At 39.4% G+C, this 23,256-nt stretch overlaps 1 protein-coding gene and 1 pseudogene across 2 annotated transcripts in view; both read right to left on the reverse strand.

Moving 5' to 3' along the window:
- Positions 1-23,256, reverse strand: part of BCL2L10 (BCL2 like 10) — an 89,034-nt gene that overhangs the window by 48,174 nt on the left and 17,604 nt on the right. The window lies entirely within an intron of this gene.
- Positions 19,494-22,841, reverse strand: LOC109439913 (T-complex protein 1 subunit delta pseudogene; annotated as a pseudogene).

Below are 23,256 nucleotides of genomic sequence, written 5' to 3' on the forward strand. Positions count from 1 at the left end.
TACAAGAAATACTAAAGGAGGCTATTCGATCACCATCAACAGGGACAATTTCTGGCAACCAAAACAAAAAGGAGGAGAGTAAAGGCCTGAACCAGAATATGGGAATGGAGAAAGTAAGCGTGCTGAAGAAAATGGAATACTCTAAATATCAAACTTTCTTTTACATAAACTTAACGGTAACTGCTCAAAAAAAATCCAGAACTGAAATATGTACTGTAATAAAAGAAGAAACAGAGGTAAAAATCATAGAATACCACCACACAGAAATAATAGACAACAACAAAAAGGCAAAGAAACAACGGAGACACAGTCTTACCAGAAAACTGAAGATACAATGATAGGAAATCCTCGCATATCAATAATCTCCCTAAATGTAAATGGACTGAACTCACCAACAAAAAGGCACAGAGTAGCAGACTGGATCAAAAAACTAAACCCAACCATATGCTGTCTCCAAGACACACATCTCAGCTACAAGGACAAGCATAGATCCAAGTGAAAGAGCGGAAATTGACACTCCAAGACAATGGTATCCAGAGAAAATCAGGTGTAGCCATGATGACATCAGATGAAACAGACTTCAGGGTGAAAAACATAACAAGAGACAAAGATGGACATTTCATATGGTAAAGGGGACTATACAACAAGAAGACCTAACAGTCATCAATATTTATGCCCCCAATCAGAAAGCACTGAAATATACCAAGCAACTACTAACAGAACAAAAGGGAGAAAGTGACCAAAGCACAATAATACTAGGGGACCTAAATACATCATTGACAGCTGTGAATAGATCATCCAAACAGAAAATAAAGAAATAGCAGGCCCTAAATGACACATTAGATGAAATGGACATAATTGACATTTATAGAGCACTTCATCCTAAAACATCAGACTATACATTTTTTCCTAGTGTGCATGGAACATTCTCAAGGATAGAACATATATTGGGACATAAAACTAGCCTCAGCAAATTTAAGAAGATTGAAATCATACCAAGCATATTCTCGGATCACAAGGCTTTGAAATTGGATATCAACTGCAAAATGAAAGCAGGAAAAACCACAAATATGTGGAGATTCAACAACATACTTTTAAAGAACGAGACAAGGTCAAAGAAGAAATTAGAGGAGAGATCAAAAGATACATAGAAACAAATGAGAATGAAAATACATCCTACCAAAATTTTTGGGATGCAGTGAAAGCAGTTTTAAAGGGAAATTTATATAGTTACAGGCCTATATCAAGAAACAAGAAAAAAACCAAATAAATAACATCATGTTACACCTAAAGTACTAGAAAAAGAAGAACAAGTGAAACCCAAGGGCAGCAGAAGAAAGGAAATAACAAAAATCAGCAGAACTAAATGAAATAGAGACCAAAAAGACAATAGAAAAAATTAATGTGACAAAGAGCTGCTTCTTTGAAAAGATTAACAAAATTGACAAACCGTAGGCTAGACTCACTAACAGAAAAAGAGAGAAGACACTAATAAGGAAAGTAAAAAATGAAAAAGGGGAAGTTATCACGGATGCCACAGAAATACAAAGGATCATCCAAGAATACTAGGAAGGAATATATGCCATCAAATTCAGTAACCTAGAAGAAATGGACAACTTCTTAGAAACATATAGCCTTCCTAGGCTGAACCATGAAGAGTTGGAAAATCTAAATAGACCGATCACCAGTAAGGAAATTGAATCAGTCATCCAAAACATTCCCAAAAGCAAAATTCTGGGACCAGATGGCTTCACTAGTGAAATCTACCAAACCTTCAAAGAGGATCTAATACCAATCCTGCTCAAACTGTTCCAAAAAATTGAAGAAGAGACAGTACTCCCTAACTCACTTTATGAAGCCAACATTACCCTGATACCAAAATCTGGTAAGGACAACACAAAACAGAAAACTACAGACCGATATCTCTGATGAATACAGATGCAAAAATCCTAAATAAAATTCTAGCAAATCGAATGCAACAATGCATTAAAAAGATTATTCATCACAACCAAGTGGGGTTTATCCCAGGGGCACAAGGATGGTTCAACATACGCAAATCCATCAATGTGATACATCACATAAACAAAATAAAGGACAAAAATCATATGATTAAATCAATTGATGAAGAAAAAGCCTTTGACAAGAAACAACATCCATTTATGATTAAAACACTCACTAAAATAGGTATAGAAGGAAAATACCTTAATATGACAAAGGCCATGTATGACAAACCCTCAGCCAATCTCATAATTAACAGTGAAAAACTGAAGCCCTCTGCTCTACGTTTAGGAACACGACAGGGCTGTCTCCGTTCACTGCTGCTTTTCATATAGTGTTGGAAGTCCTTGCCAGAGCAATCAGGCAAGACAAATAAATACAAGGCATTCAAATTGGGAATGAAGAAGTTAAATTGTCGCTCTTTGCAGATGACATGATGCTATATATAGAAAACCCTAAAGAATCCAACAAAAAGCTATTAGAAGCAATCAAGAAATACAGTAAAGTTGCTGGCTACAAAATCAATGTACAAAAGTTCATTGCATTCCTATATACTAACAATGACATCTCAGAAAAAGAAATTAAAAAAACAATTCCTTTTGCAATGGCAACAAAAAGAATAAAATACCTAGGAATAAACTTAACCAAGGATGTGAAAGACCTATATGCTGAAAACTATAAGACATTTTTGAAAGAAATTGAAGAAGACACAAAGAAATGGAAAGACATTCCGTGCTCATGGATTGGAAGAATCAACATAGTTAAAATGGCCATATTACCCAAAGCAATATACAGATTCAATGCAATCCCCATCAAAATCCCAATGGCATATTTTAAAGAAATAGAACAAAAAATCATCAGATTTGTTTGGAACCACAAAAGACCCCGAATAGCCAAAGCAATCTTAAGGAAAAAGAACAATAATGGAGGTATCACACTTCCTGACTTTGGCTTGTACTACAGGGCTACAATAATCAAAACAGCATGGTATTGGCAGAAAAACAGACACATAGACCAATGGAATAGAATTGAGAAACCAGAAATAAAACCACATAAATATGGACAGATAATTTTTGACAAAGAAGCTGAAAACATACAATGGAGAAAGACAGCCTTCTCAACAAATGGTGCTGGCAGAATTGGAAAGCCACATGCAAAAGAATGAAACTGGACGAATATTTGTCACCGTGTACCTAAATTAATTCAAAATGGATCAAAGACTTAAGCATAAGACCTGACACAATAAACTGCATAGAAGAAAACATAGGTATTAAACTTATGGACCTTGGGTTCAAAGAGCATTTTATGAATTTGGCTCCAAAGGCAAGGGAAGTCAAAGCTAAAATAAATGAATGGGACTATATCAAACTTAAAAGCTTCTGCACAGCAAAAGAAACCATTGAGGGCTGGCCCGGTGGCTCAGGCGGTTAGAGCTCCATGCTCCTAACTCTGAAGGTTGCCGGTTCGACTCCCTCAAGGGATGGTGGGCTGCGCCCCCTGCAACTAGAAAACGGCAACTGGACCTGGAGCTGAGCTGCGCCCTCCACAACTAAGACTGAAAGAACAACAACTTGACTTGGAAAAAAGGCCTGGAAGTACACACTGTTCCCCAATAAAGTCCTGTTCCCCTTAAAAAAAAAAAAGAAACCATTGACAAAATAAAGAGGCAACCAACTGAATGGGAGAAGATTTTTGCAAACAGCACCTCCGATAAGGGGCTTACATCCAAAATATACAAGGAACTCATACAACTCAACAACAAAAAAACAAACAACCCAACTGAAAAATGGGCAGAGGACCTGAAGAGACATTTCTCCAAAGAGGACATACAAATGGCAAATAGACATATGAAAAAATGCTCAACATCACTAATCATCAGAGAAATGCAAATAAAAACCACAATGAGACATCACCTCACCCCAGTTAGAATGGCTATCATGAACAAGACAAATAGTAACAAGTGTTGGAGAGGCTGTGGAGAAAAAGGAACCCTCATACACTGTTGGAGGGAATGCAGATTGGTGCAGCCACTATGGAAGGCAGTGTGGAGGTTCCTCAAAAAATTATGAATAGAATTGCCATTTGACCAGCAATCCCTCTCCTGGGTTGCTACCAAAAAATCTGAAAACATTTATCCATAAAGACAAGTGTGCTCCAATGTTCACTGCAGCTTTATTTACAGTGGCCAAGACATGGAAACAACCAAAATGTCCTTCGATAGACAAATTGATAAAGAAGTTGTGGTATATATACACAATGGAATACTATTTGGTGGTAAGAAAAGATGAAATAGGATCATTTGTGACAACCTGGATGGATCTTGGGATTATAATGCTAAGCAAAATAAGTCAGACAAAAAAAGGAGAGAATCATATGATTTCACTGATACATGGTGTATAAACCAAAAACAACAAAAGAACAAGATAAGCAAATGAGAAACAAAAAGTCATAGACACAGACAATAGTTTAGTGGTTACCAGAGGGTAAGGGGAGAGGGGGGTGGTAGATGAGGGTAAAGGGGATCAAATATATGGTGATGGAAGGAGAACTGACTCTGGGTGGTGAACACACAATGGGATTTATAGATCATGTAATACAGAATTGTTCATCTGAAATCTATGTAACTTTACTAACAATTGTCACCCCAATAAACTTTAATTAAATAAAGAACAAAATACCTAGGAATAAATTTAATCAAGGAGCTAAAAAACCTGTACTTGGAAAATTATAAGATATTGAAGAAAAAAATTGAAGAAGATACAAATAAATGGAAAGATGTACCGTGCTCATGGATAGGAAGAATTAACATCCACTGAAATGTCCATACTACCCAAAGCAAGCTACAGAGTCAATGAAATCCCTATAAAAATATCAATGGCATTTTTCATAGAACTAGAACAAACAATCCTAAAGTTTATAGGGAACCACAAAGACCCTGAATAGCCAAAGCAATCTTGAAAAAGAACAAAGTTGGAAGTTTCACAATACCTGCTATCAAACTATATTACAAGGGCATAGTAATCAAAACAAAATGGTATTGGCATAAAAATACACAAATCAATGGAACAGAATAGAGAACACAGAAATAAACCCACACCTGTATGGTCAATTAATGTATGACAATGGAGGCAAGAATTTATACTGGGGTAAAGACAGTCTCTTCAACAAATGGTGTTGGGAAAACTAGATGGACACATGCAAAAGAATGAAAGTGGATCACTTTGTTATACCACAAACAAGAATAAACTCAAAATGGATTAAAGATTTAAATGTAAGACCCGAAACCATAAAAGTCATAGAAAAAAACATAGGCAGTAAATTCTGACATTGCTCTTAGTAAAATATTTTATTGGATATGTCACCTCAGAAAAGGGAAACAAAAGAAAAATAAACAAATGGGACTATATCAAACTGAAGAGTTTTTGCACAGTGAAGGAAACCATCAACAAAACAAGAAGCCTACTGAATGGGAGAAGATATTTGCCAATGATGCATCCAACAGGTGCATAATATCCAAAATATACATGGAACTCCTACAACTTAACACCAAAAAGCCAAACAATCCAATTAAAAAATGGGCTAAAGACCTAAATAAACATTTCTCCAGGGAACATACAGATGACCAATAGACATATGAAAAGATGTTCAACATCACTAATCATCAGGGAAATACAAATCAAAACCACAATGAGATACCACCTCACACCTGTCATAATGGTTAGTATGAAAAGCCAATAAATAATAAGATGTGGAGAAAAGTCAATCCTTATGCACTGTTGGTGTGGTTGCACATTTGTAGAGCCATTATGGAAAACATTTTGGAGGTTCCTCAAAAAATTAAAACTAGAACTACCAAATGACCCAAAAATTCCACTTCTGGGTATTTATCCAAATAAATCCAAAACACTAATATGAAAAGACATATGCACCCCTATATTCATTGCAGAATTTACAATCACAATAGCCAAGATATGGAGTCAACCTAAGTGTCCAATGATAGATGATGGATAAAGATGTGCTACAGTGGAATATTACTCAGCTATAAAGAAGAATGAAATCTTGCCATTTGCAAGAACATGGATAGACCTAGAGGGTATTATGTTAAGTGAAATAAATCAGGGAAAGACAAATGCCATGTGATTTCACTTTTAGGTGGAATCTGAAAACAATAAATGAACAAACAAAATAGAAACAAATTCAGACTCAGAGAACATATTGATGTTTGCCAAGTGGGAGAGAGCTTGGGGGGATGGATGAAGAAGGGGGAAGGGATTAAGATATACAAAATACCAGATTTAAAAATAGTCATGGGGGCACAACAAAGATGGCGCAGTAGGTAAACGCTGTGTTTACCTTCTCTCACAACCACATCAAAATTACAACTAATCTACAAAACAACCATTATTGAGAATTGCCTAAAATCAAGCTGAACTGCAGCCTTTCAACTAAGGATGTGCAGAAGAAGCCACCTCCAGACGGGTAGAAATGGGCTGGTCCCACACCTGTGTGTGACTACTAAAGATCGGGAGGGCTATTTCGGCTCTGGGGATCCCTCCCCACCCCCTAGAAGCATGAGTGATCGCAGCCCCACTCCAGCCCAGGGTTCCAGTGCTGGGGAGAGAAGTCCCCATAATTTTTGGTTGTGAAAACCAGTGGAGATTGTGACTGAGACTGAATGCAGCTGTACAGCTCACAGGAACTCCTCTTAAAGGGACTGCACGCAGACTTACCCACCAACGGAATCACTTGCTCTGAGTTCCAGCACTGTGGCAGCAGCTGAAACAGCGGCAGGAACAAGGGGGTGCGGGGAGCTGAGTTGTCTGGCTCGGGACAGGGGCAGGAGAGGTGGCTTTCTCCTAGACGGGGGAACTGGTGGAGGCCACTGTTTCTTTGTTGAACCCTCCCATTTCCCCGCGTGCAAACACAGGAGGCCACCATTGCTGAGTCTCCACTGTTTGTTCCTCCCACCCTGGTGGTTTGAGACAGGGCCCCACCCAATGTTCAGGCACACCCAGGCTGCTTCCAGGGCTTTTTCATGAAGACCACTTGCCTTAGCTCAATCTGCAGATTTTCCTAGACTCTCAAAGGTTCGCGGAACCCAGACAAACAGCATCTGGCTTGAGCGTGTCCTGTACCTCTGGCTGGGCAGCCCTAAGCTGGCACTAGCAGCAGCCAGAATTGGTTCGTGGTTTGGCCTCTCAAGGTGCTTCCAAGCACAGCATGGGTGGCAGACATCTACGGATTTCTTTCTGGTTCCCTCTGGGTGACCATGGGTGGGGCACAGGCTATGGCTGAACTTGACATACAGAGGATCCCCTCCAAGATAGTCCTAGGGCTGGTGCCCTCAGTGGCCAGCTTCAAAAACAAGCTGGGGCATCATCCAGCTGCCTCTAAGCACAACACAACCAAGGGGGTAGACTGGGCAGATACCAGAGTACTGCTGAGACAGATCCGGCTCTGTAGGGTCAGCCCCTGCACAACAACTTTTCCACTGTAGTCAAGGCCAGTCCTCAGAACCAGTGAGCCCACGGGTCAGTCCCTCACACTAATGTGCAATTATCAACCAAGGCTCAACTACAAGAGGGGGACACACATAACCCACACAAGGGACACACCTGGATCACGTGGCTCAGCTGACTAGAAAGACTGTGCCATTGAACCCCACTATATAAGGCCATTCTACTAAGACCGGAAGACATAGCAGCTCTACCACATAAATAGAAAACAAACACAGGGAGGCAGCCAAAATGGGGAGACAAACATGTCCCAAATAAAAGAACAGAACAAAGCTCCAGAAAAAAAAAAAAAAAAAAAAAAAACTAAGTGAGGGACGTCATAGGAATGGCAGCAGCGGGGTGCACTTTTTGAGTTCTCCTCCGGATCTTATCAGAAATGGGACATTTATAACCCATCAAAGGACTCTCTGCTCATCACGCAGAACTGCTAAGAGACTCGTGCAAGGACTACTTGCAGGTGGGAAAATTGGGCGAGCAGGGGAAGAGGGAAGGGAACGGAGTGGAGACCGGGCCCGCACCTGTGGCTGTGGAAAAGCGGCGGCATCTGCATAGGTGGAAACGTGGCCAACACTCACTGCTGCAGAGACGCAGGGGATCCAAGGATGGAACAGAGAACACAAAAGCCAGGATGTGGGCTCTTTCCCTGCGTCCCACAGCTGATCTCTCCCGCCGAGGGGGGCAGCATATCCAGCATTAGAGGCAATAACCTCAGCTGATACCTCCAGTTAAGCCCTAGGCCAGACAAAGGACACAAACTCCATACCTGGGCCCCTCCCCCTGCTCTTCCAATCCTACCCCCGCCCTTCCAGAGACTTGAACTGGCCCCTGAACTGAGGAGTGGTGTCAGATTGCAGAGGAGTTTTGGTGCTTGGGCTCTGGGAAGACTGGCGGGCGGCTCTGGCCCAGGGAGGAGGCTGAGAGGAGTGTGGTTTTTGCTGGGCTAGGAGAGAGGGGACTCCTCCGCCCCCAGCCACCACCTTTTCTGGCCTTTGGGAAGAGTGTGACACAGCTGGGCTGGGAGAGAGAAGACCCCTGCATCCCCAGCCCCCACCCTTTCTGGCCTGCCAAGGGCAGGGCAATTACATCTGCGGAGGCACTCCCAGGGATCAGCAGTAAGCGGTAGACGCAGCTCCCAGCTTTCAGCAGCTCAGAAATCTCCCGCCCGCCACACACACACACACACACACACACACACACACGCGGAAGAAATGCCCTAAGACTCAGGAGAACTGGACACAGGGCTGGTGGTGATACTCTCAGTGCGCATATGTGCAGGCAAGGGCAGAAACTGCACTGGCTTTGTAAAAACTACCATCCAGACCCCTCAGCCCCACGAATCTAAATCTGCAGTCCCAACGTCACTCTGGGCACCAGGTGACTGGCTCTGCCTGCACAATACTCAGAGGACTCTTTGGTACAGCGGAGGACAAACTGGAGATTACTTGGTGGGCTTAAGCCAAGACTAGCGCTGCTTTTTGTTTTGTTTTGTCTTTATATCTTTGATATCTTTGCCTGTGTTGAGTGGGGGTTGTTGGTTGTTTTTACATGTGAATGTATTTGATTTTTTCTTTGTTGTTGTTGTGCTTAGTGATTTGCTTTGTTCTGAAATTGCCCTACCAGGGCCCAGCTTAAGAGGCACAAGATTCAACATACCCAGAGGCCAACTCCAGACCAACCCAGAGTACTACTGGGTTTGACCTACAAGTGACACACCCAGAGGGAATTCCTTACAGGCACAAGAGCCCATAGAGGCTAAACCACATTTAAGCAGTCCACCCTCACACAGCAGAACACCCTGTGGTGGGCAGAGCCAAGTCTCACAACTAGTCAGCCTAGGAGTTAACCCCACCTACTCACAAGCGAAAAGCAATTAAAGATCTTCTTTAACAGGACAATATACTCAACACAAGAGTCACCTTTGGAGCACACGCAAAGGAGAAAAACGAAGTAGTGCAAGTCAAATATAAAGGACACATACTACATCAGATAACCCAGCAAGAACTAAGAACTCTAGGGTATCTACCTAATATATCGAAGCAAACAGAGAGTCAGCCAGAATGGGGAAACAAAGAAACATGTCCCAAATAAAAGAACAGAAGATACCTCTAGAAATGGAACCAAATGAAACAGAGGTAACCAACCTATCAGAGACAGAGTTCAGAACACTGATGATAAGACTGTTTAAGGAGCTTAGAGATGACATCAAGAAGGATGTAGAAATCATAACGAACAACCAGTTAGAACTGAAGAACACAATTACTGAAATAAAGAATTCACTTGAAGGAATTAACAGCAGGTTAGATGAAGCAGAGGATCGAATCAGCGACTTAGAAGACAAGTTAGCAGAGATCACCCAAACAGAACAACAGAAAGAAAAAAGAATAAAAAGCAATGAGGATGGTTTAAGAAACCTCTGGGATAACATCAAGTGCAACAACATGCACATCATAGGAATATCAGAAGGTGAAGAGAGGAAGCAAGGGATTGAGAACATATTTGAAGTAATAATGTCCGAAAACTTCCCTAACCTGATGAAGGAAACCAACATACAAGCCCAGGAAGTGCAGAGAGTTCCAACCAGGATAAACCCAAACAGATCCACACCAAGACACATTATAGTTAAAATGCAAAGGTTAAAGACAAAGAGAGAATCCTAAAAGCATCAAGAGAAAGACACAGGGTTACATACAAGGGAACTCCCATAAGACTATCAAATGACTTTTCTGCAGAAACATTGAAGGCCAGGAGGGAGTGGCAGGAGATACTCAAAGTGATGGAAAACAAAGGCCTACAACCTAGATTGCTTTATCCAGCAAGGCTATCATTTAAAGTTGATGGAGAGATAAAGAGCTTCTCAGAAAAGAATAAGCTAAAGGAATTTATTACCAACAAGCCAGCATTGCAAGAAATACTAAAAGGACTTCTGTAAATACAAGAAACATGAAAACAATCTAACTACAAATTTAAAAATGGCAATTAACTATGTACCTATCAATAATCACTTTAAATGTAAATGGAATAAATGCTCCAATCAAGAGACATAAGGTGGCTGAGTGGATAAGAAAGCAAGACCCTTGTATATGCTGTATACAAGAGACTCACCTCAGATCAAAAGACACACACAGGCTGAAAGTGAAGGGTTGGAGTAAGATATTTCATGCAAATGGAAATGAGAAAAAAGCTGGAGTTGCAATACTTATTTCTGACAAAATAGACTTTAAAATGAAGAAAATATTAAAAGATAAAGATGGGCACTATATAATAATAAAGGGATCGATCCGACAAGAGGACATAACCCTACTAAACATCTATGTACCCAACATAGGAGCACCTAAATATATAAAACAGTTATTGACTGACATAAAGACAGAGATCAACAGTAACACTATCATAGTAGGGGACTTTAAAACACCTCTGACAACAGGGACAGGTCTTCCAGACAGAAAATCAATATGGAAACAACAGCCTTAAATGATACATTGGACCGCTTGGATTTAATCGATATTTTCAGAGCATTTCACCCCAATACTGCAGAATACACATCCTTCTGAAGCGCACATGGAACATTTTCCAAGATAGACCATATGTTAGGCCACAAAACAAGTCTTGATAAATTTAAGAAAATTGAAATCATACCAATTGTCTTCTCTGACCACAGTGCTATGAAATTAGAAATGAATTACAGGAAAAAAACTGGAAGACACACAAATTCATGGAGTCTGAATAACATGTTACTAAATAATGAATGGGTCAAGCAGGAGATCAGGGAAGAAATCAAAAGATATCTTGAGACAAACGAAAATGAAAACACGACGACCCAAAATCTATGGGATGCCGCGAAAGCAGTCCTAAAAGGGAAATTCATAGTATTGCAGGCCTACCTAAAGAAACAAGAAACATCACTAATCAACAGTTTATCTTCACACTTAAGGGATCTGGAAAAAGAACAGCAAAATAAGCCCAAAGGGAGTACAAGGAAGGAGATAATAAAGATCAGAGTGGAAATAAATGAAATAGAAACCAGAAAAACAATACACAAGATCAATGAATCCAAGAGTTGGTTCTTAGAGAAGATAAACAAAATTGACAAACCTTTAGCCAGACTCATTAAAAAAAAAGAGAGGACCCAAATTAATAAAATCAGAAATGAAAGAGGAGAAGTGACAACAGACACCAACAGAAGTGATAGCAGAAATACAAAAAATTTTAAGAAATTACTATGAGCAACTATATGCCAACAAATTTGACAATCTGGAAGAAATGGACAATTTTCTAGAGGCACACAACCTTCCAAGGCTAACTCAAGAAGAAACAGAAAACCTGAATAGACTGATTATCATGAGGGAAATTGAATCAGTAATCAACAATCTCCCAACAAGCAAAAGCCCTGGTTCAGATGGCTTTACAGGTGAATTTTACAAAACGTTCAAAAAAGAATATCACCTATTCTCCTCAAGCTCTTCCAAAAAATCCAAAAGGAGGGAAGACTCCCAAACACTTTTTACAAAGCCACTATCACCATGATCCCAAAATCAGACAAAGACACCACAAAAAAAGAAAACTACAGCCGATATCGCTAATGAACATAGATGCAACGATCAACAAAATATTAGCGAACAGAATTTAGCAATACATTAAAAAGATCATACACCAGGATCAAGTGGGATTCATCCCTGGTATACAAGGGTGGTTCAACATCCGCAAATCAATTAATGTGATACACCACATTAATAAAATGAAAAATAAAAATCACATGATCATATCAATAGATGCAGAAAAAGTATTTGATAAAGTGCAGCAGCCATTTATGATAAAAATCCTTAAGAAAGTGGGAATAGAGGGATCGTATCTCAACATAATAAAGGCCATATATGATAAACCCACAACTAACATCATACTCAATGGGGAAAAGCTAAAACCATTCCCCTTAAGATCAGGAACAAGGCAAGGTTGCCCACTTTCTCCACTTCTATTCAACATAGTGCTGGAAGTTCTAGCCACAGTAATCAGACAAGGAAAAGAAATAAAAGGCATCCAAATCGGTAAGGAGGAAGTAAAATTGTCAATATATGCAGATGATATGATACTATATATATAGAGAACCCTAAAGACTCCACCAAGAAACTATTAGAGCTGATAGATGAATTTAGTAAAGTAGCAGGATACAAAATTAATATTAAGAAATCAGTTGCATTTGTATATACCAATAATAAAACATCACAAGGAGAAATTAAAAAAGCAATCCCATTTACAATTGCTCCAAAGAGTATAAAATACCTGGGAATAAATTTAATCAAAGAAGTAAAAGATCTGTACTCAGAAAATTATAAGACACTGAAGAAAGAAATGAAAGAAGATACAAACAGATGGAAACACATACCATGTTCATGGATAGGAAAAATTAATACAGTTAAAATGTCCATACTGCCTAAGGCAATATACATATTCAACGCAATTCCTATCAAACTACCAACGACGCCAACGATGTTTTTCACAGAAATAGAACATATAATCCTAAAATTTATATGGGACCATAAAAGACCCTGGATAACCTCAGCAATCTTGAGAAATAAGAACAAAGTGGGAGGTATAACAATACCTGACATTAAATTATACTACAAGGCTACAGAAATCAAAACAGCATGGTACTGGCATAAAAACAGACCCATAGATCAATGGAACAGAATAGAGAGCTCAGAAATAAATCCATGCCTGTATGGCCATTTAGTCTACGACGATGGAAGCAAGAACGTACGGTGGGGTAAAGACAGTCTATTCAATAAATGGTGCTGGGAAACCTGGACAGACACATGCAAAAAAATGAAGCTGGACCACCTCCTTACACCATATACAAAAATAAATTCAAAATGGCTTAAAGACTTAAATGTAAGATCTGAAACCATAAAATTCCTAGAAGAAAACATAGGAAGAAACTTCACAGACATTACCCGGAGTAAGATTTTTACTGATATATCCCCTCGCGTGAGGAAAGTAAGAGAAAAAATAAACATGTGGGATTACATCAAACTAAAAAGTTTTTTCACAGCAAAGGTAGCCATCAATAAAACAAAAAGTGATCCTACTGAATGGGAAAAGATATTTGCCAATGATATATCTGATAAGGGGTTAATATCACAAATTTATAAAAAACTCACTCAACTCCAGAAAAACGAACAACCCAATTAAAAAACAGGCAGAGGACATGAAGAGACATTTTTCTAAAAAGGACATACAGATGGCAAACAGACATATGAAGAAATGCTCAACCTCACTAACCATCAGAGAAATGCAAATAAAAACCACAATGAGATACCACCTCACACCAGTCAAAATGGCTATCATCAATAAATCAACAAATGACAAGTGCTGACGCGGATGTGGAGAAAAGGGAACGCTTGTGCACTGTTGGTGGGAATGCAGATTGGTGCAGCCACTATGGAAAACAGTATGGAGGTATCTCAAAAATCTGAAAATGGAACTACCTTATGACCCAGCAATCCCACTCCTAGGTATCTATCCAGAGAAACCCAAAACTCCAATTCAAAAATCTTTATGCACTCCTATGTTTACTGCAGCACTATACACAATAGCCAAGACATGGAAACAACCGAAATGCCCATCAGTAGATGACTGGATTAAGAAACTGTGGTACATTTATACAATGGAGTATTACGCTGCCATAAAGAAGAAAGAAATCTTACCATTTGCAACAACATAGATGGACCTAGAGAACATTATGTTAAGTGAAATAAGTCAGACAGAGAAAGACAAATACCATATGATCTCACTTATATGTGGAATCTAAAGAAAAGAATAAGTGAATGAACTAATCAGAAACAGTTTTGGAGACATAGAGGAAAAACTGAGGATTGCTAGATGGGCGGGGGGGGGCGGCTGGGGATAAGGGGGAAGGTGAGGGGTTTAGAAAATAGTTGGTAACCACAAGATGGACACGGAGTTTTGAAAATTAATTTGGGGAATGTAATCAATAATGCTGTAAAGATTTTGTAGGGTATCCGATGGACACGTTTCCCATTTGGGAGACCACCTCAGGGATGATCTAGATGCCTGATCTCTGCACTGTACACCTGAAGCTGAACAATAATGAATGCCAACTATAAATATATATATATATATATATATATATATATATATATATATATATATATATATATATATATATATATATGCATATGGTTACAGGAAGCGGAGTACAGCATTAGGAATAGAGACAGTGAAAATGTAATGGCTCTGTGCGATGTCAGAGGGTAGTGGATGGGGGGAGGGGGGTTCACACAGTGTGAGGGATATAAATGATAAACGTCTAAGTATTGCTTTGTCTTGTGCACCTCAAACTAATTAAAAAAAAAAAAAAAACTAAGTGAAATGGAAATAAGCAATCTAGAAGAGGCAGAGTTCCAAACACTGGTTATAAGAATGCTCAATGATCTCAGGGAGAACTTCAACAGAGAGATAGGAAGCATAAGGATGGAGATGAAAACCATAAAAAAGAACGAGTCAGAAATAAAGGATACAATAACTGAAATGAAGAATATATTACAGGGAATCAACAACAGATTAGATGAAGCAGAGGATCCAACCAGCGATGTAGACGATAAGGTAGTAGAAAATACCCAACCAGAACAGCAAAAAGAAAAAAGAATCCAAAAAATTGAGGAGAGTTTCAGGGGCCTCTGGGGCAACATCAAACATACCAATATTAGTATTATAGAGGTACCAGGAGGAGAAGAGAGAAAGCAAAGAATTGAAAACACATTTGAAGAAATAATGACAGAAAACTTCCCTAACCTGGTGAAGGAAACAGACATTCAAGCCCAGGAAGCACATGGAGTCCCAAACAAGATGAACCCAAAGAGGCCAACACTGAGACACATGATAATTAAAATGCTAAAGGTTAAATACAAAGAGAATCTTAAAAGCAGTCAGAGAAAAGCAGTTAGTTACCTACAAGGGAGCCCCAATACGACTGTCAGCTAATTTCTCAACAGAAACTTGGCAGGCAAGAAGGGAGTGGCAGGAAATATTCCAAGGGATGAAAAGCAATGACATACAACCAAGATTGCTCGACCCAGCAAGTCTGTCATCTAGAATTGAAGGATAGATAAGGAGCTTCCCAGACAAGAAAAAGCTGAAGGAGGTCATCACCACCAAACCAGTATTACAAGGAGTCTTAGAGGGACTTATTTAAGATAGGAGTAGGGTTAAGGATGGATGAAAGGGGAGGGATTAAGAAGTACAAATTGGTTGTTGTACAGTAGTCATGGGGATGGGTAGCATAAGGAATACATTCAATAATATTGTAATAACTAGATATGGTGCCAGATGGGCACTAGATCTATCAGGGTGATAGATGGGAATGGGGTAGATGGGGCTGGGGGCAGGGTGAAAAAAGTGAAGACAGTAAGAAATACAAATTGGTAATTAATACAATATGGGGAATATAATCAACAATGTTGTAAAGATCATGTAGGGTGCTAGATGGGCACAGGACTTAAGAGAGGGATCAGAGATGCCTGACCAATGCGCTATACATACCTGAAGCTGAAGTAGAATAATACTGAATGTCAACTATATCTAAATATATAGGTATATATAGTTATGAGCTGTGGAGTACAACATAGGGAAGATAGTCAATGGTATTGTAACAGCTACCATGTTTCCCTGAAAATAAGACCTCGTCAGACCATCAGTTCTAATGCGTCTTTTGGAGCAAAAATTAATATAAGACCCAGTGATGTGATGTTATATCATATCATATCATATCATATCATATCATATCATATCATATATCATATCATATCATATTGTATTACATTATACCTGGTCTTATATTATAAGATTGGATCTTATATTAATTTTTGTTTCACAAGATGCATTAGAGCTGACGGTCTGGGTAGGTCTTATTTTGGGGGAAACATAGTAGATAAGATGTCAGAGGGGTAGTAGCTTGAGGGGTGGGTTATCACTTTATGAGAGGTTTAAATGTCTATTACATTGCTTTGTACACCTGAAACTAAAAAAAGAAAAAAGTCATAGGGATGTAAAATATAGCATAGGAAATATAGTCAATAATGTTGTAATAACTATGTATGGTGTCAGATGGGTACTAGACTTATGGGGGTGATCACTTCATAAGGTATATAAATGTCTAATCACTATATTGTACACCTGAAACTAATATAATATTGTATGTCAACTATAATTGAAAAATAAAAAAATAAAAAGATTTTTGAAGAAGGATGTAGCCCTGAAAAGTTATGTTACTAGTTACTCCAGGTAGCAGAGTTACAAGTGGATTTGGTGTAAGGATGAAAAGTGGTCAAAGACAGATGGAAGGCGGTTTTAAGGTATTCAAGGAATAAGGGCCAGGGAAAGACTTCTAGTGGAAGAATGGAGAACATTCTGATTAATAGAGGAAAATACATCGGAAGTGATAGCAGTGTGGGTTGGAAAAAGCAGCGGAGTCTGCGGGGTGAAGGGGTGTCCAAAGGGACTCCAAGTTTACAGGGAAAGTACAACTGGAAAAAAATGGATGAGTTTGAAGCAAACAGCATTTATCTGGAACTGCCCAGCTAGAAGCTAAAAAAGCGAGAAAAACTTGAGAGATTATAGTAACATATTACCAGTCTTAGTATACAAGGGATAAGTTATGAGGAAAATGCTGAGAGACCCAATCCTTTATAGGCTGGTAAGTAAGAATACCACTAGAAAATGTACTTCAATCCAGTACTCCAAGAGTGCCTTGAAATGGCACATTAATCGGTGCTACATCAGGCTAATCATGTTCTTCTTATGAGCCTAGAATACTCGGCTTGTGGAACAAGCATCCGCATGCTAAAAACAGTAACAAGGTTACCACATGGGAAAAATATTTCTTCCTCTTGTGGGTACATATTTGAGTCAAAAAACACTCCTCCAAACTGGAAAGTCTCACCACTCAGCACTGTCAGGGTTGCTTGCCTTTAGAATATTTTTTGCCACAGAGGATTAACATAGGTGTGTCCTTAGTTTACTCAAAGAACCTGAGAGATCCTAGGCTAAATTGTGGTCTGAGCAAACAACTCCTCCCTCCTAAAATGCTAAAGTGAAAAAAGTGCTGGAAGAAGATCATCAACAGACTAGAAATCAAGGAAATTCCTGGTAGATCAAAAACTACTATCACTGCCATTCACTAACCTATACAATTAATCAAGAAAAAGAAAGTGAGATATAAATGTTGGGAAAGAAGCATTAGTTAGAACTAATGAGAGTTCAAAAATAGCCAGATTTAGAATCTACATTAAATTTCTTTTTATGGCAGCCGTCACCAAATAATAAATATATCAGGGAAGAATTGATTCTCTGACTCAGGAATGAATTGAGTTTCACTTGCAAAAAAAGTGAGTTTAAGCAGAAAAGGAAATTTGAGTCCCAAGTAGCCAAATTGTGAGACTTCAGTAATGTCACCAGAACTGTTTATCCACACTCTATCCCACCCCCAAATCTCTGACCTCTGTCATTCTGTGAGGTCTTATCTTCCAAGGCAGGCTCTTTCTATACAGTAGAGATTCTCATCCGACAGTATCACAGAGATCCTGGAATTGAGTCCTGTTAACTTCACTTAGGAATAAGCTCCGTTAGGCCAGGTCTAGGGATGGGATAAAGTGGGGAAGAGTCAACCCTACCAGAAGGTGTCAGGGAAAATCGCTTCTGGGAAGGCAAAACACCCCTTCCAGATTCCATTCCCAATAGCAACAGAAACCATAGAGAATACACTTGACAAGAACATGGGACCGATGTGATGAAAACCATAAGAGACCTAAATAAATGGAGCAGGAGTTCATGTTCTTAGAAGGAAAGACATAATATTATAAAGATACTACTTATTTCCAAATTGGTCTATAATCCAATCTCATTCTAATAAAAATTCTAAAGCAATGTCTTAACGGATTCCTTATGGGCTGGTTTTTAGAATTCACTTTAAACAATTCACAAAAATAGCCAAGGATTTTTTTAAAATAACAATGGTGAAGAAGGAGATTAGATTTATACCACCAGATATTCAAAGATACCATAAACATATAGTAATTGAGACCAAGTGCTATTAGTAGAGGGAAAGATAAGCCAACAAAATAGAGACTACATTCAGATTGGTAGGGGAAAAAATGGGCCATCTATAAACAATGCTGAAGTATCTGCCACAACTCTTCTTTCAGAAGTGAGTGGTATTTCATACTACACTGTAAGAATTCCAGAATGGATCAATGTCAGAGGACATAGAATACCTTCTTTATAAAGCAGGAATAAGGATGACATTCCTACAGGAGACAAAAAGCCATAAAGGCAAAACTTTAGGATGCTTTTAACACTAGCAAGAGTGTGAAGAGCTAAGCATGCCCTACCCTGGTGTAAGTTTGGATTGGCAGAACCTGTTTTGAATAATAATTTGGTAGCACCTAAATTTTAATACATATAAACTGTGACTCAGAATGGCTAGGATTCCTCCCTACAGACATAATCATGCATGTGTGCAAGGCTATGCACAAAAAAGTTCCATGCAACATTGTTCCCAATAACCTGTAAGAGGAGAAACACCCTGAAATACACAGCAATGGAAGGTTAAATCAGTTTATCCTGCGGAAATGCAGAATACACTGATAGAACAGTGAGGCAGAGCTGCATGTGCTGAAGAGGAAGGGTACCTAAGATGAGTCAAAAGAGAAGGCCCAGATGTTTTATAAAATGCAAATGTAATAATGGCCAACATGGCCTACAGGGACACCACAGTTGTTCTGAAACCAAATATTTACTATTTTCACTAAATTGTCTCAATACAGTTCAAGTAAATGCCAAATAGAATATTGAGCCCAGGAATTCATAGAGGAAACCATCTTCCAGACGATAAGGAACATCAAGGAGGTCTTCCAGTCCAGCCTCACTATCAGCATCCACGATGGTGCCAGGCAGCCATTATCCAGATTACTGAGTGATTACTACATCAATTTGCTGATGTTTGTTCCAGACAGATTTAATTGCTAGAGTGAGTTCACTGACTGAAACCCAACAAGGGCTGGACAACCATCCTCCAAAAAGTTAGAAATACCATCCTTTGGGACATTAGTGCCTGTAGTTTTTCTCCTTGGGCATCCTGATTTCTTAAGACTGTTACTGAAGAAATGGGATTCAGGTCAGCAGTTTCAGCTAGTGTAGATGGAATGACCTCCATTACACTTGCAAAGACACGAATGCAACAAGATTCCATACCACTCAATGTTCATGAATATTCACTTAACATAGGGCCAACTCTATTTCTGGAACACCACCTCCTGCAATAAGAGCTCTCTGTTTCATTAACAGTGAATAACACACAGAGCATCATGAATAGAGTGCTCTACTTCAATCACCAATTTATCAGAACCATGAACAACTGTTAACTTTTTCCAGGGCTTGCACAGCCTATAATCTTGACCAGTTTGCCAGAAACATTGAAATTGACCTCATCAGCTAATTCAGCCAAACCCAGCACGTCAGCAGTGAACTGGTCAATATGAGCAACTGGCTTAGTTCTGTAGAATGAAGCTAAAATGGAGTCACTTCTGTCAGGGACAAAACAGAGAAGGTCAATGCAGGCTCATAAAGGAAGCTTAACCTAACCTTACTGGGAGTTATCGCTCTTCTCAGAAATCAGTCGAGGACACCAGCCAACCCCCAAATGCCAAGTCTGTTTATGCCATCTCTGGACTTCCTTGTTCCCTGGACTCAGCTACCCTGAGCCAAATAGGGAAGACAACCACTAGGCAACCAATCAGCTGAAAAAGCCAAATAACTTCCACATTTACCCCATAAAAATACTTCATTCTGTGAGGAACTTTAAACTTATTGCTCCCACAGCCTTGAGTTTCCCAGCTTGCAGGCTGAAAGCCTTGGAATAAACTCATCTTTCTCCTTTATTTTATTCAGTTTGCACAGTTTGGTTTTTGACAGTTCCAAATGTCTTACAACTGACTCCAATGTCTTCTCTTTCAATATCCTAACCACCATAATGTTCATTTTGAAAATGTAATGCAAGATTACCAAAAGCATCTCTTAAGAACGGACTTCTGTATGGGGACATTATATCCTGTTTTTAAAATTTGCTTTGCTATATTTAGAATATAGCCTCTCCCCTCCTGCAGCACTTGGTCCATCTGGGCACAATCAGAAGCTACTATTTGATTATCCATCTGTTTTGGGAGCAGATAAGCAAAACTGATAAGTACAACCTTAGCCTTTCAACTCTGGTTATGCCAGAATTTGCCACCTTTTGGGTGAGAACCAGCCCTTCCACTATGGAAAACAGTATGAAGTTCTTACAAAATTTAAAAATAGAGCTATCATATGACCCAGCAATCCCACTTCTGGGTATTTATACAAAGAAATCCAAAACACCAATTCGAAAAGACATATGCACCCCTATGTTCATTGCTTCATTATTTACAATAGCCAAGATATAGAAGTTACCTAAGTGTCCATCAATAGACAAATAGCTAAACATGTGGTACTTATATACATATAATGGAATATTACTCAGACATAAAAAAGAATGAAATCTTGCCATTTGTGACAACACGAATGGAGCTAGAGGATATTATGCTAAGTGACACAGAGAAAGACAAATACTGTATTTTACTTATGTGTGGAATCTGAAAAACAAAATAAATGGACAAACAAAACAGAAACAAACTTATTGATACAGAGAACAAATTGATGGTTGCCCGATGAGAGGACAGTTGGGAGGATAGGTGAAAAAGGGGGAGGGATTAAGAATTAAAAATTGCCAGTTATAAAAACAGTCATGGGGATGTAAAGTACAGCATACAGAATATAGTCAATAATATTGTAATAACTGTGTGGTGTCAGATGGGCACTAGATTTATTGGGGTGAACATTTTGTAAGTTATACAAATGTCTAATCACTATGTTGTACACCTAGAACTAATACAATATTGTACATTAACTGTAATGGAAAAGAAACCCCAGAATTGTACATGTTGTATTTAAAGAGGCAAAAAAGCATACTGCCATCAATTCAAGTTACTACTAAAAATAAAGGCTTATTGAGTCCCAAGGAAAACCAACTAAGTTTTTTTTTTGAAAGATGCATGCATTAAAACTTGGAAGACATTTAACAATTTATTGAAGTCAGAAAAATAAATTCTTAATATTAACTCTAGAAACTGAGAGGTCCCAGGAATTTAATTTCAAAGGATTTAGAAAGAATTCCTTATAAAAGGTACTAATGTTCCATTCTTTGTTAGACTGGTATTTGGAGCACTTTTGGTATCATTTCACCCCTGACCAACTGCCTTGATAAACTAGTCAGCAGTAGCACATGAAGTTGTGGATAGATGACTCATTCACATTTATCTAAACTTAGCAAAGACATTGCTGTAAGACATTGAAGAAAGAAATTGAAGAAGATACAAATAAATGGAAGGATATACCATGTTCATGAATAAGAAGAATTAACATCATTGAAATGTTCCTATGGAGACATCATCAAAATGGCGGCATGAGGTGAGCCTCTGGAAATCTCCCCTGGAATTTACAACAAATCGAACAACTATAACTCCACAAAGGACTCCCTGCACAGCAGACAGGCAACATGAAGAGGCCCACTACTGAAATCACCTAAAAGTGGGCAAATTGCGCGAGCAGTGGAGGAGAGAAGGGAGAAGTGCGGAGATGGGGCCGTGCCGGCATAGGACGCAGACCTAGCTAAGTGCTCCAAGCGCGCTGTATCCGGAACTACGGCAGCTGCAGCAGATGGGAGAACTCGGACTGCTAGGGCTCTGCTTATGGCCCACAGGGCTGACGGGACAGCATATAACACGGCTGAACCCAATGCTCACGGCGGAGACCTCAGAGCAAAGACTGAGGGAAGAAGGCTGAAAACAGTGGTTTAAGCCCTCACTGCCACAGAGAACGGAAGCCTTAGGCATTGAGACTAGCTGCCCCCTCCCTACCCTCCCAGAGCTTGCTCCAACCCCACCTGCCCAGTGCTAAAAGCAGAATAGTAGCAGTGTCAGATCAAAAGAACAGAAATTTGCTGTTCTGAGAACTGTGGACTGCAGACACAGATCTGTAGCCCAACTAATTCTGGCAAAGTGAAGGGAGCTGTGGAAGCAGGACTGGCTGTGGTGGTGGTCACCTCCATTGCTCTGGGCCACCTCTCACAACCCACCCCGCCCCTGTCCCCACCTATCTGGGCAGATCCATGCAGGAGTAAACAGAACTGCTGAAACACACGGCCTCTGAATCTGGTGGAACTTCAAAAGCTCTCTGCATCCCCACATGGATGCAGCACCCTATGACCCAGGAAAACTGTTAACAGAGGAGAAGCCCGCCTTCCAGGGAATCCCCCCATTGAGTGAGAAGCTGGAATAGTGCAGAGAAAACATAACACTACCATGTGAGAGAGGAAAAAAAAGGCTGCAGTTGGAGAGAAAATAAAACACTCTACCAACATGTACTGGAAAACAAAAGAAAGACCTCTTCCTATCCACCTGTTGCAGAAGCCACTCCTGTAGATGTCTAGGAAGAGATATAATAAATAATTAATTGCCATGAATAACCAAGGCAACAAGACAGCTCAGAAAGAAAGTGAAAAGTCTCCAGAAAATGAACTTAAAGATGTGGAAATATGTGACTTAAATGACAGAGAATTCAAGATTGCAGTTCTGAAAAAACTCAGTGAGATACA

Source organism: Rhinolophus sinicus, chromosome 3, assembly GCF_057876585.1.
Source record: "Rhinolophus sinicus isolate RSI-liver-muscle chromosome 3, RSI-T2T, whole genome shotgun sequence".
Taxonomy (NCBI): domain Eukaryota; kingdom Metazoa; phylum Chordata; class Mammalia; order Chiroptera; family Rhinolophidae; genus Rhinolophus; species Rhinolophus sinicus.